Source organism: Ipomoea triloba, chromosome 3 (genome assembly GCF_003576645.1).
Source record: "Ipomoea triloba cultivar NCNSP0323 chromosome 3, ASM357664v1".
NCBI lineage: Eukaryota > Viridiplantae > Streptophyta > Magnoliopsida > Solanales > Convolvulaceae > Ipomoea > Ipomoea triloba.
The window spans coordinates 24,875,945-24,888,605 of record NC_044918.1 but is presented as its reverse complement, the minus strand read 5'-3'; positions in this window follow the sequence as shown (position 1 = coordinate 24,888,605).

Genomic DNA, 12,661 nt, shown 5'->3' with positions numbered 1-12,661 from the left:
TCCCTCTCTTTGAGTGGTATCAAATCGATGTATTGCCCCTCAATCTATCTAGTTATTATTTGAACATGACTTGACAACTTTGGTTAAAATATGGGACTGGCTACGCTGGGCAAAGCAATAAAAATCTTTACTAGACCTGACACATAACCAAAGTATTTAAAATTTAAAGCATATTTAAGTGCAATTTCTTTAGTTTAGACTTATAATATTTATCAATGGGCGATAAAATATGGCAAGTTTTACTGTGAATTGTGGTCCACGTAGCAGCGTGGACCGGGTAGAAAAACGACGTCGTTTGAAGTTTTTTCTGTTAACAATAGTAGACACGGGAAGTTCCGTTATGGTCCAAATAGCAACTTTTCTCATTATTCAGTTTCATTTTACATACATTGTAGTTTCATTACAACAAAACTACAGTACCATTCTAATTCAACTATAGTTTCATTTGACAATATACATGCAATAAGTGAGACATGCTATTCAGTTATATTTTATATATAATATAATGTAGTTTCATTACAACACTACTAAAGTATCATATATTATTATTCAACTACAGTTTCAGTTGACAATATGCACTCAATATGTGAGACATGCTATTTAGGTTCATTTTATACACACTATAGTTTCATTATAGCACCACCAAAGAATCACTCTAATTAAACAATAGTTTCATTTAACAATATACATTCCATATGTGAGACTTGTTATTTAGTTTCATTTTATACACAATGTAGTTTCATTATGACACCACTAAACTATCATTCTTATTCAACTGCAGTTTCAATATACAATCTACACTCAATATGTGAGACATGGTATTTAGTTTCATATTATACACACTGTAATTTTATTACAGCACCACTAAAGTATCATTCTAATTCAACTACAGTTTAATTTAACAATATATACACTCAATATGTGAAATCTATTTTTTAATTTTATTTTATACATATTGTAATTTCATTACAGTAATAAAAGAAAAACTTGAGCGTGCCACGAACGTAACGGACGTAACCTAGAACATTTTTAAAAATAAGTTTTAAAAGAAATGGCACCATTTTAAAAAATATTTATTAGTTATCTATAAATTTGGTGGATTCTATTATAAACTAATTATATAAAATTAAGTTCTTAAATTCTTTTTTTTTTAATCCATGTAAAGTCAGGAAATTTCAATTTTATGGTGTTAAACGATAATATTCTTTTTTAAATATTAGATACAATTATATATGTTATTGAAATTATCATAGATATTGTCAATAGAGTTTTTTCCCAAAATGGTCCCTCGACTATTGCTCATTCTCAATTTTGCATTTCGACTTTCAATTGCACCTAATGTGGTCCCTCGACTTTCAAAAACTCACCCAATTTGGTCCTCCGTTACATATTCCGTGAAATCAGTGTTAAAATGGAGGGTATTTTCGTCCATTTACCTATTGTTAGCCTAATAAACATTGAGAAATAGTTGAGGGACCATTTTGAGAATAGTCAAGGGACCATTTTGGGAAAAACTATTTTATTTATTTCAGTTTTGTTTATTTGTATTTTTTAGACTCTATAAAATTAGAATTTCTATACATTTTTTTCTTACAAATATAAATAGTTAAAATCGCGCAATCCAACCTCAAAATTTTTAACTTTCTTTACAGACTTTTCCCCTCTAAATATACAAACTATTCCTATGAAGTTTTACAATAAGTTCCGTAAATTTCATAAATACTCATATACTTTTTTTTTTTTTTTAATGTTCATAGACAATCAATCACTATGTATCACATTAAATATTACTTTTACCACAGAAAATAATATATATTTTTTTCAAGCGTAGACACCCAAAGAGTGTAAAATGTAGGGAAAATATTGAACTGAAAGGTAAATTTTTCTAGTAAACTTCTCAGGTGAGCCGAAAATTAAAATCTCGTCAATGTTTCCTGCAATATTTTCTGTATTTGATATCGAAATAATTATTAAATTTTATATTAATTTACATTATTTAAGATATTGTATGACATCTTTTATATGTTTTCCTCTTCTTATTTTTTTTATTAATTATAAATTATTAAGGCAAGTATAATTTATTTTGTAATGTGGACACATTATTTTTAATAATTTTGATTTAATTAAATCATACCTTAATTATAAAAATCCTACCTAATAATTTTAGTATATTACACGGGACACAATAATTATTATAAATAATGTTTAATAATTGTCAATTTGTATTCAATAATAAAATTTATAGTTAATTTTTAAGTCAATCATAAAATCTTTTGTGCTGGGCTCATTATTTTTAATTATTTGAGTTTAATAATATTATATCTTATTTATAAAAAAATCCAAAGTAATATATTTAGTACTACAGATGTGACTAAGAATTATTTTAATTGGTGCTTAAAAAATGAGTATTTATGACATTTACGAAACTTATTGTAAATCTGCATAAGAATAGTTTGTATATTTAGATAGAGGGAAAAAATCTATAAAAAAGTTGAAAATTTTTAGGATGGATTGCACGATTTTAACTATTTATATTTGTAAGAAAAAATGTATAGAAATTTTAATTTTATAGAGTCTAAAAAATGAAAATAAACAAAAATAAAATAAATAAAATAGTTTTTTCCAAAATGGTCCCTTGACTATTCTCAAAATGGTTCCTCAACTATTTCTCAATGTTTATTAGGCTAACAATATGTAAATGGACGAAAATGCCCTCCATTATTAGGCTAACAATATGTAAATGGACGAAAATGCCCTCCATTTTAACACTAACAATATGTAAATGGACGAAAATGCCCTCCATTTTAACACTAACAATATGTAAATGGACGAAAATGCCCTCCATTTTAACACTAATTTGACGGAATATGTAACGGAGGACCAAATTGGGTGAGTTTTTTAAAGTCGAGGGACCACATTAGGTGCAATTGAAAGTCGAAATGCAAAATTGAGAATGAGTAATAGTCGAGGGACCATTTTGGGAAAAAACTCTTGTCAATATTTATTTATATAATTTTTTTTATAGAGTTTATTACCGAAATGATCCCTCGACTATTGCGAAATTATTAATTTGGTCCTCAACAATTTTTCTTGCCCAATTGAGTCCTCAGACTTTGAAAAATTTAACCATTTTGGTCCCCGTTTATTTTGGTGTTAAATAATCGTTAGATCGGGACTAAATTAGTAATTTTGCTATAGTCAAGGAACCATTTCGGTAATTAATTTTGACTGAAATGGTCCATTGACTATAATGAAATTATCAATTTGGTCCCAATTTAACGGATATCAAACGGTAAAATAAACGGAGGACCAAAATGGTTAAGTTTTTCAAAGTCTGAGGACTTAATTGGGTAAGAAAAATTGTCGAGGACCAAATTGGTAATTTCACAATAGTCAAGGGACCATTTCGGTAATAAAATCTTTTTTATATTAGTAGATATATTATATTCCATCTGTCTCATTTTACCTGTCTTACTATCCTTTTTAGTTTGTCTCAAAATGTTGTCCTCTTTCCAAAATTGAACATCACCATCATTCTACTTTTTCCAATTTACCCTTATGACTTTTGCTTTCTTTATTGCTTTTATTTCCAAAAGTGAAAAAGTTGAGGGCATAATTGAAAAGCACATCACATCTACTTTAATTTCTTAAAAAGCGTGCACAAAGTAAATGATATATTCAATTCGGGAGGGAGTATGTAATTATATCTTAGGGAAAATTGCACTTTTCCCCCTATGTTATGTGCATATAGCACTTTTCCCCCCTGTGTTATTAAAGTGGTAGTTTTTCCTCCTAAAATGTTAAATTGACATTGTTACCCTTAAAAATAATTATTTAATTTATTTTTATTCTCCAACAAATTATTACTTATATGTATGGATGATCACGATTCGGTTTGAACCTAACCAAACATTGTAGCAATCATACTGAATAGTATGAACGGTTTTGATTACGATTCAGAACCGAAAAAATAAAATTAAATAATTGTTGAACCGTTAACCGGAACTTAACCACAGTCATATATAGTGAAAATGATCAAACACTTATTTTGATAAATCGGTACGGTTCAGTTCCAATTTCGATTTTGAACCGCCAATCAAAACTTATTTATTTATTTATTTTTATAATTTTATTTTTTTTGACGCAAACTCAAAACTTAATTCTTATAATTTTATTTCTTATTTAAAAATAGTCTAAATTCAACAACTATTTTATTTTATTTTTTCGGTTCTGAATCGTAACCGTAACCGTCTATACTATTTAAGTTCAATTGCTACAGTGTTCGATTAGGTTCGTATCGAAACGTGATCTTCCATACATATTAGTAATATAATTGGTTGGAGAATAAAAATAAATGAAATAGTTATTTTAAGGGCGAAATTATCAATTTAGCATTATAGGAGAGAAAACTACCACTTTTAAAATAATTGAGGAGGGAAAACTGCCACTTTAATAACACAGGGGGGAATGCTATAAGCACATAACATAGGGGAAAAAGTGTCATTTTCCCTATATCTTATACAAATGCACGGATCTCAAATGAGTTTAAAAAAAAATATAATGTTATTCTTTTAAGGTATATATATATATATATATATATATATATATATATATATATATATATATATATAAAATTAATACATTCTTTTAAGGTATATAACATGGTATGCCTAGCCTAGCGTTATATGCAAATAATTTATGATTTCTTCCCCTAAAAGAAAATGTAGGGATTGAATGTATGAAAATGATATATAATGAATACATTCTTTTAAGGTATATATAACATGGTATGCCTAGCCTAGCGTTATATGCAACTAATTTATGATTTCTTCCCCTGAAAGAAAATGTAGGGACTGAATGTATGAAAATGATATTGACCAATTCTATCTGCATGACCCACTTTTGGTTGGAGCCTTTAGACTTTTGTTAGAAAAAACACCATCATATATAACATATCCCAAGGTAGATGGATAGATTCACAGGTCCCTTATTTCCCTTTACCTTTCTTGGGGGTTGCGATTTCTGAACATATTACTTCTACTCATCCAAGCTAATTACCTCTTCTGTGTTCCAATCTAGAGTTTTTGTTGGGAGTTTTATCACATGGATCTCTATCTCTACTCCGCTCTTAATTTTTTGATATGACAAAAGATGATAAGTTATCGTCATCCAATACAATAAATCACAAGAAAAATACCAACATTAAAATTTTGAGAAAGGGAGTAAAAGTTAAGAATAGAATTTAATTTGGGAGTAGAAGTATATTTTCCTTTTGTTGGGGATACTTCCATACTTTCACTCTTAATGGGGTTTTTGATTGAATGTAGTTGAAATTTCTTTCCTACTTTATTCCATGGCAAGGGAAATTATTACTGTGTTTGGTTTTGTTGAATTGCAATTCATGGATACCCTTCCATGAATTGCAATCCAATGGTTGTGGGAAAAGAAAAAAAGGGAAGAAATGACAAAAGTACCATTGGTTGTTGTTATTATTATTATTATTATTATTATTAATTATATTAGTACTGTTTCTGCTACTATTATTACTGCTACTTCTCCTCCTCCTCCTCCTACTACTACTATACAAAGACATTTTAGTTGTTATACCACTTCTTTCATTCTCATTCCCAATAATTCTATTTCTCCCTAGCAAACAATGTAATTTGAAATCCTACATTACTCTCACCTTATTCTTTTCCCACTGAATTACAATTCATTTTCTTCTTAATTCCTTCCTCCCAACCAAAAATTATTTGAACTAATAGAAGGAAAATACTTGGTGAACTTTCATTTTCTACTTCCAACCACTACTTCCTCTAACAAGTCCTTGATGTAGACACTTTTCCTAGAATCCACATGATGAAAATAGCGTATCCTTCTTTGACACATCGTGGAGTAAAAGTGAGGGAGTACAATTTTAGAGTACATATTGATGGATAAATACACACTAGGACTACTCTCAGGATCGCCCAGGCCGAAACCACCCGCCCGGATTACCACTTAGTCAGTTTACCCAGCCGGTCAATTGGTTTCGCCGCTATGATTGGAAAGTCTTGCTTACCCCACAAGCTAAGTAAAGGAGACCCACTTGTGCCTGCAGGAAGAACGACTAACGATGTGTGTGATTGATGGACATGTTGCCTAGGATAATCTGCCTACGCGTAGTTGAGGGGTGACTGACCGACTGAACTAATAGGACCATGCTATGTCAAGCCACTTGCGTCTAGGGCATTAAATGCCTTTGCCGACTTACTTAGTATAAATAGAGGGATCTTCCCCTCAGATATCTTATTCATCACTTTGTAACTCAACTCCACTTGTAATCATTTTCTACTCTTAATACAAAATCATAGTAACAGAGTCAATAGCATTCAAAAACAAATACAAAATCATAGTCCTTCCAGTTGTCCACCTGGCAGACTGACTGACTTGGTTGACCGATTGACTAAGCATCATTTTGCTTGTTCACTACCTTTGTATTCGTAGTGTAGTCACGACTCCTGGTCCAATTTACGTTATCATTGGCGCCGTTAATGGGGAAAATGATAAGCTATTGTCTATTCTAGCTACTCTCTTTCTTTCCAGAAATACCTACTTTGCTCAATCAAAATGCGAAACAGTATGAGAAGTCGGAGTCTAAACCACATGCAAGGGGAAAATTCGACCCGCCAAGTTGAAGGTCACCCTGACAATAGGTTTAAACACTCCAAGAAGATGATCTACAAAGACAGTTGAACCATTCGAGAAGTCTAATGAATGAGCTCACCTCCAACCACGCAGCCTACCCAGCAAGCTAACCAAAATACTGACCAACCAGCCAGTTTGACTAAAATCCACCTAACTATCTCGGTACCCTAGAATGGCATGCCCAATTCTAACGTCCAAGTACCAATGGCATATACTATGTTGCCCTCAACATTATATGCACCGAGAAAACCCTAGTGCAATATCAGCATGAGGATCCAGAGCAAGGGGTGCCGTATCCACCGTTAGGATTTGTCGAGATGTACCAACTGTGGCTTGGGACTCCCGGGTATCTACCCCTCAAATACCCATTGTGGAGTAGCAACAACTAGCCCCACGACATATCCTACGTCTGCACCGGCAACCCCATAATCACAACCTAGAGGAAATCCAATTGGCAGACTGGTTGTGAAGGCCCAATTGGGAAAAATGTGGAGATCACCATCAATCTAATGCCACTTAGTGAAGAAGTGTTTTTAACCGAATTTAGAAAAGTCTCAGGTTTCAACTAGGTCCCCTAGACGACCAAAACCACTCGAGGTCAAAGTCCCGAAGGATTGCAGAAACAGAGGGTAGCAGGCTAGCAGCACGGGAAGACCAGTCGGTTGACCGCTCGACTACTTGTAAATAGATGTGACCACGCTTCATTTCTGGTTTGGTTCCCGTTCTAAACCGGCGGTTTATGGTTTTAGAAAATGGCAAACCATAACCACTGGTTCGAATTGATTTTTTGTTTTTGTTTTTAGTTTTTAGTTTTTTTTTTGTAAATTTTTTTTATTTTTTAAAATAATCCAAATTTAACAATTAATTTTTTGTTCATTTCGAAATTTTTAAACAAGGGTTATATCAAATATTTAAACTTTAAAGTTAAACTAAAAAATAAAAATAATTTTGGGCTTGCACTTAATTTTACCAAGATTAAGTTCCCTACGTATCTAATCAAAATTTCAATAAAAATCAAAGTCCACGTAGTTCTCTTACTTTTTTTATGTTATATTTTTAAGAGACATTGGTTTCCACCTTAGTAGCATTCTTCTTATTCTTCTCCTCTTTCTCGTTCTCTTCCTCCTCCTTCTTTCCTTTCTCTTCCTCCTCCTCCTTCTCCTCCCACTTCCTCTACCCCTTCCCCCTCCATTATTATTATTCTTCTTCTCTTTCTTCTTCTCCCTCTTATTCTTTTATTTCTTCTCCATCCTCTTCTACTCCTTCTTCTACTTCTTATCCTTCTATTTCTCCTTTTCCTTCTTCTATGCGTAAGAACACGAAAGCGCACGTGATAGCATGCTTTGTTTGTTAACAAACCAAGCCGAAGAATTTTTGTCCAAAAGGGTTAGTGCAACCATTACCAATTCCTTCATAGATTTGGAAAGATGTTGATTGTAGCAAAAATGAGTGATGGTGAGTGTACGATTGTGAAATGTCGTCCTTAGGTGATTGGTGGTTATGACACGCAATATGCAATCACAAAACTAAGAACTAGCATAAGAAGATCAACAAGAAGCTAAGCAAACAACAACAAAGTAGAACAAACACAAAAGGACAAGAGATAAATACAAAATAAAGAAATAGGACTCAAGCTAGGGAACATTATCTTCTAGATGCATAACACAACCTAAGGACTGGGGAAAAATCACACAATCAAGGAATTGAGGGAATGCATGTAGAAATCCTAATCTATAAGTCACTCTCGTGATAAATAAACAAGGATTAGAACAAGGAATTGCCCCACTCTCATGATGTATCAATTCCACGTTCTTCAATAACACAAAGCATCAAGAGCCCCCAATTTCCCCTATTTTCGTAGGAAAAAATCGGGTTTATGCAAGGAGTGGCTTGGAATCTTGACCCAACTCTCATTAAGGCCAAGAATCCTCCAAAACATGCTAATGAATGTTGTACACCAAGCATTAACAATATACAAACACAAATCCTTCATAAACTCAAAAACCCTAGGTAGGCATATGCATAGATGTACACAAGCATTTACCAACCAAATAACATATGCATAGATGTTTATGTTAAATTGCACAAAACGGAAGGAACACTCTAACCCCCTCCATAATTTTTCATCAGGGCCAGCCCTGGACAAGTTTGCCCAGGGCCTTTGCACAGGGCCCCCAATTTTTGGGGGCCCTGTAATAAAAAAAAATTATATCATATATGTATACATTATGACATTATGTCACTATGTGCGGCAATGAGGAATTATTAAGCTCTTCGGTAACCCTAATTCCCTATTATTCTATTATATAGTACTGTAGGTCCGTTGATTGAAGCCTTGGGTTCATTACCAAATATCGACATTAGGTGATGCGTAGTTTGACTGCTTGAGTTCATTACCGATTTACTAAATATCGACATTACGCAAATCGCAAATCTCACAAACAACAGCGACAGACAGACACCAATCTCAACAGGTAGTAGTAGTACGCAAATACAAAACAACAGATGAGTAGATGACAGACACAGGTCAGCAAAATTCTTCAATTCATTCTTGATTATACAAAGTCACACATTCTAATTTTTTTCAGTTCTCTTAATAGGTAATTAAAATTACTAAATATTTCACAATTCTTGTTTTTTTTTAAATATTATTTAGATGACTTAATAATTCTGATTTAGAAAATATGTTAAGAATTTGTTTCTTGATTAATTATTTATTCATAGAGTTTCTAAATAAATTCTTATTTTTTTCTTATGATTTTATAATTATGTCTTCTAGAAAATATTCATCTGGGTTTAAGAGAAAAAAAAAGAAGAATTGAATCGTTTTTATTTAACATATATGATCCAAAAAAGACTCAATGGATTAGCTTTAATCTATATTGAAAGATTGTGAATCTTGAATGCAGGTGATAACCTATCTGATTCCTACTTTGTTTTTTAAAACAAATTAATCAACTGTATTTATTACTGTATTAGGAACAAAAAATAATAAAAACAGTGCAGGAAATATAAATGAAATTAGGATATGTTCACGTAGTTCGGAGCACTTTTCCTACGTCTGCGGGGCCACACAAAGGTGAAACCCAACTCCACTAGATGATCTAAGGTGTTACAAGGTTCACCAGATATCCATCCACAATGATGGCTTAATCTTTTACACCTACAAACATCACCATCTCCTGAGTTGGTAGTGTGTCAACTTCTTCAGCTTTCCCGGGCCAATCAACAAGCCTTCCACTTGATGTAGTAAATAGGACAACATCACAAAACTAGTCTAAGTAGCCATATTACAATGATCTTGAGTCTGTATTAGAGTAACAAACTATACATATTAAAACAGTAGGCTAAGACTAATACAGTAGTGCTTAATGTTAAAACAGCAGGGAACTTGGCGTTCTTTTGTACGAAATCAGCAAATAAACCTCTGAAGCTTCAGCTCTATTTATACTTGAATCCCTGAGCTTCTTTCCTGTATTTGATCTCCTCAAATCAAGGTAACTCACTCAATTATATCTTGCCTTGATTTTCTCATCTCAAACATTTTTGTTTGAATAAATATAAACCACTCATCTCATGCAAACAAACAGCTCTAATAAAAACTATACCTTAGGCATAATTAATTAGACCACTTAATTAACAAATAAATTGCCAATTAAAAACTATACATTAATTTCCCTAACAATCTCCCCCTTTGGCAATTATTTGTCAAAACTAAACACATACATTCTTAAGGCACGAAAAAAATATAACAATCAATCAAAAATAATAATTTCATTAAGATGTGCCCTAAGATATGTTGTGTTAACATGCAAAGTAATTACAAGCAAGAATTTAATTATGCCAAAACTAAGATATTTGCATGAAACACCAATTAAGAGCCAATCAACCAATAATTGAAGAGAAAATATTTGTAACCCCTCGGCATTTTCGTAAGACTAAGGTTCGAAAAATATTTCCTTAAGCTATGACATTCATGAAATAGTCCCTCGAGGCTTCAAGAGAATTTTTTTTTAGGAAGAATAGTTGTTATTAAGTTGCGATCGTTCGTGCCGGTCACGAACCGTAAAATTTTGGGAACTAGTATTCGGACCCGATTATCCTAGGAAATGAATTATTAGACACCATGTTGTTAATATTGAATTTCCAATTCAATTAAATCAGCCCATAGCAGAAAAAGATTCATTTTGAACGTACATCGCTAAAATTCCGCGGTGTACCGAACCTAGCCCAATTTCAAGTTTCGGTCTGGGATAAATTTTTGGTTTCAAAATTATTCCTGTTTAAATTATTTTCTACCGAAACTTTATCTGTTTGGACCCCAACTGATAAGTTTAAAAATACACCATTATTTTATTCTATTTTATTTCTTCCATGCAAACATTCCCCTCAAAGTACTAAGTGTCTAAAACATGTTTATTCTCCTTGCCCTTTTGTTCTTGCCTTGGCCGAAATACAAAGAGAGGGAGAGAGTGTGAGCTTTCATCTTCTTCATCCTCTTCTTCCTCGCTTCAAGCTTCCATAGCCAATCTCCACACAAGTCTTCAACTATTCGGTAAGTTTGTGGTTTTATTCGGTTAAAAAGTCTTGATTTCTTCCCTAGAACTTGATTGTAGGTAAAGATTTCTTAAATATGTTGTTATGGTGGTGTATTCTACCTAGGGTTTTTCGGTGAAACTTGGGGATAAAGGTTCAAGACTACTTTTACGGTGATATTACACACTTGTGAGGTAAGGAATTCCCTTAAGTTGGAATTAGTCACTTGAATTTGGATAATTGATTTTAGTTGAAATATGGTGTTTTTGGAGCTTTGGGAATATTTTCGTATACAAGTTCATAGCTTGGATATGCTTGTATATGTTGTATTTATGTCTATATAAGCTTATACTTGTGGAAATAGAGAAAGGAAATCAGGACAGATTTCTGTCAGTAACTTCCGTGAATTTCTGGGAAAAATCGGTAAATTATTTTGGTCCAATTTTTTTTATACATGTAGTTCTATAAGTGTAGAAGCCGCATATAAACTTTCATAATTTTTGGAGTAGTATAAGTATGGTTTTCGGAATTTTTCCCAAAACTGGTCCAGAGAAGGAAAAATGCTGGACAGCACACTGCCAAGGGNATTGTTACTCTGAGCTGCGGTTCAGATTATTATAAATATTAGAGCTGCGGTTCTATTTGCAAATGATGAAATTCCTGGAAATGTGAAATTTTGCAAACTTGTCTGAAAGGGGCATGAAAATTATTTTGAGTGGCAAGTTATGACTTCATTCTTATTTGAGAAAAGCTTTATATGATTTAACGTTTATACGCTATTATACTATCTATAAATCGTTTCGTTACAGGCAGATTTTCAAATCATGGTAAAACTTTATAAAGCTTTTAGATTATCTATGTTTTCAAACCTTTGTCTACTTTTAAGTGACAAATGGATTTCCTTACTTAGCCGTCGTGCTAACTACACTTCGTTGTGTTCTTAACAGATGTCTAGGGTAGGCTCGTGTAGCCCACCTGACTCGGATCCTTCCGAGTTGGAGTTCCCTATCTATGATCATGATGATTATGTACAGTACTTAGTTGATGTCGACCCGTATGCTCCTGGATTCGCTCCTGACTCTCCAGCTCCGGCTTATATTCCTGCTATTCCTTCCCCACCGTACAGTCCTCCTCCGACTTACCCAACTACACCCTCTCGTATCCCGGTTCGCAGTAGCCAGCCAAATTTTCTGGATGGGGCCAGGTCTAGGTTTGGGTCTTTTCCGGTAGAGGTGTTGGAAGGGAGTGATCCCTTAGAATTTGTTGTCTTTTATCCCTGTCCGTGGAATCTCGCTCCTTCGGAACATTGGGATGAGTGGTCCATGATGTACACTCCTAGTTACTTCCTGGATCATCTCACCTGGGTTGCGGGCAACTGGCATCTTGTATGGGGGACGTACTCCGAACCGGAGTACCGCCCCTTAGAAGAGGATGACTG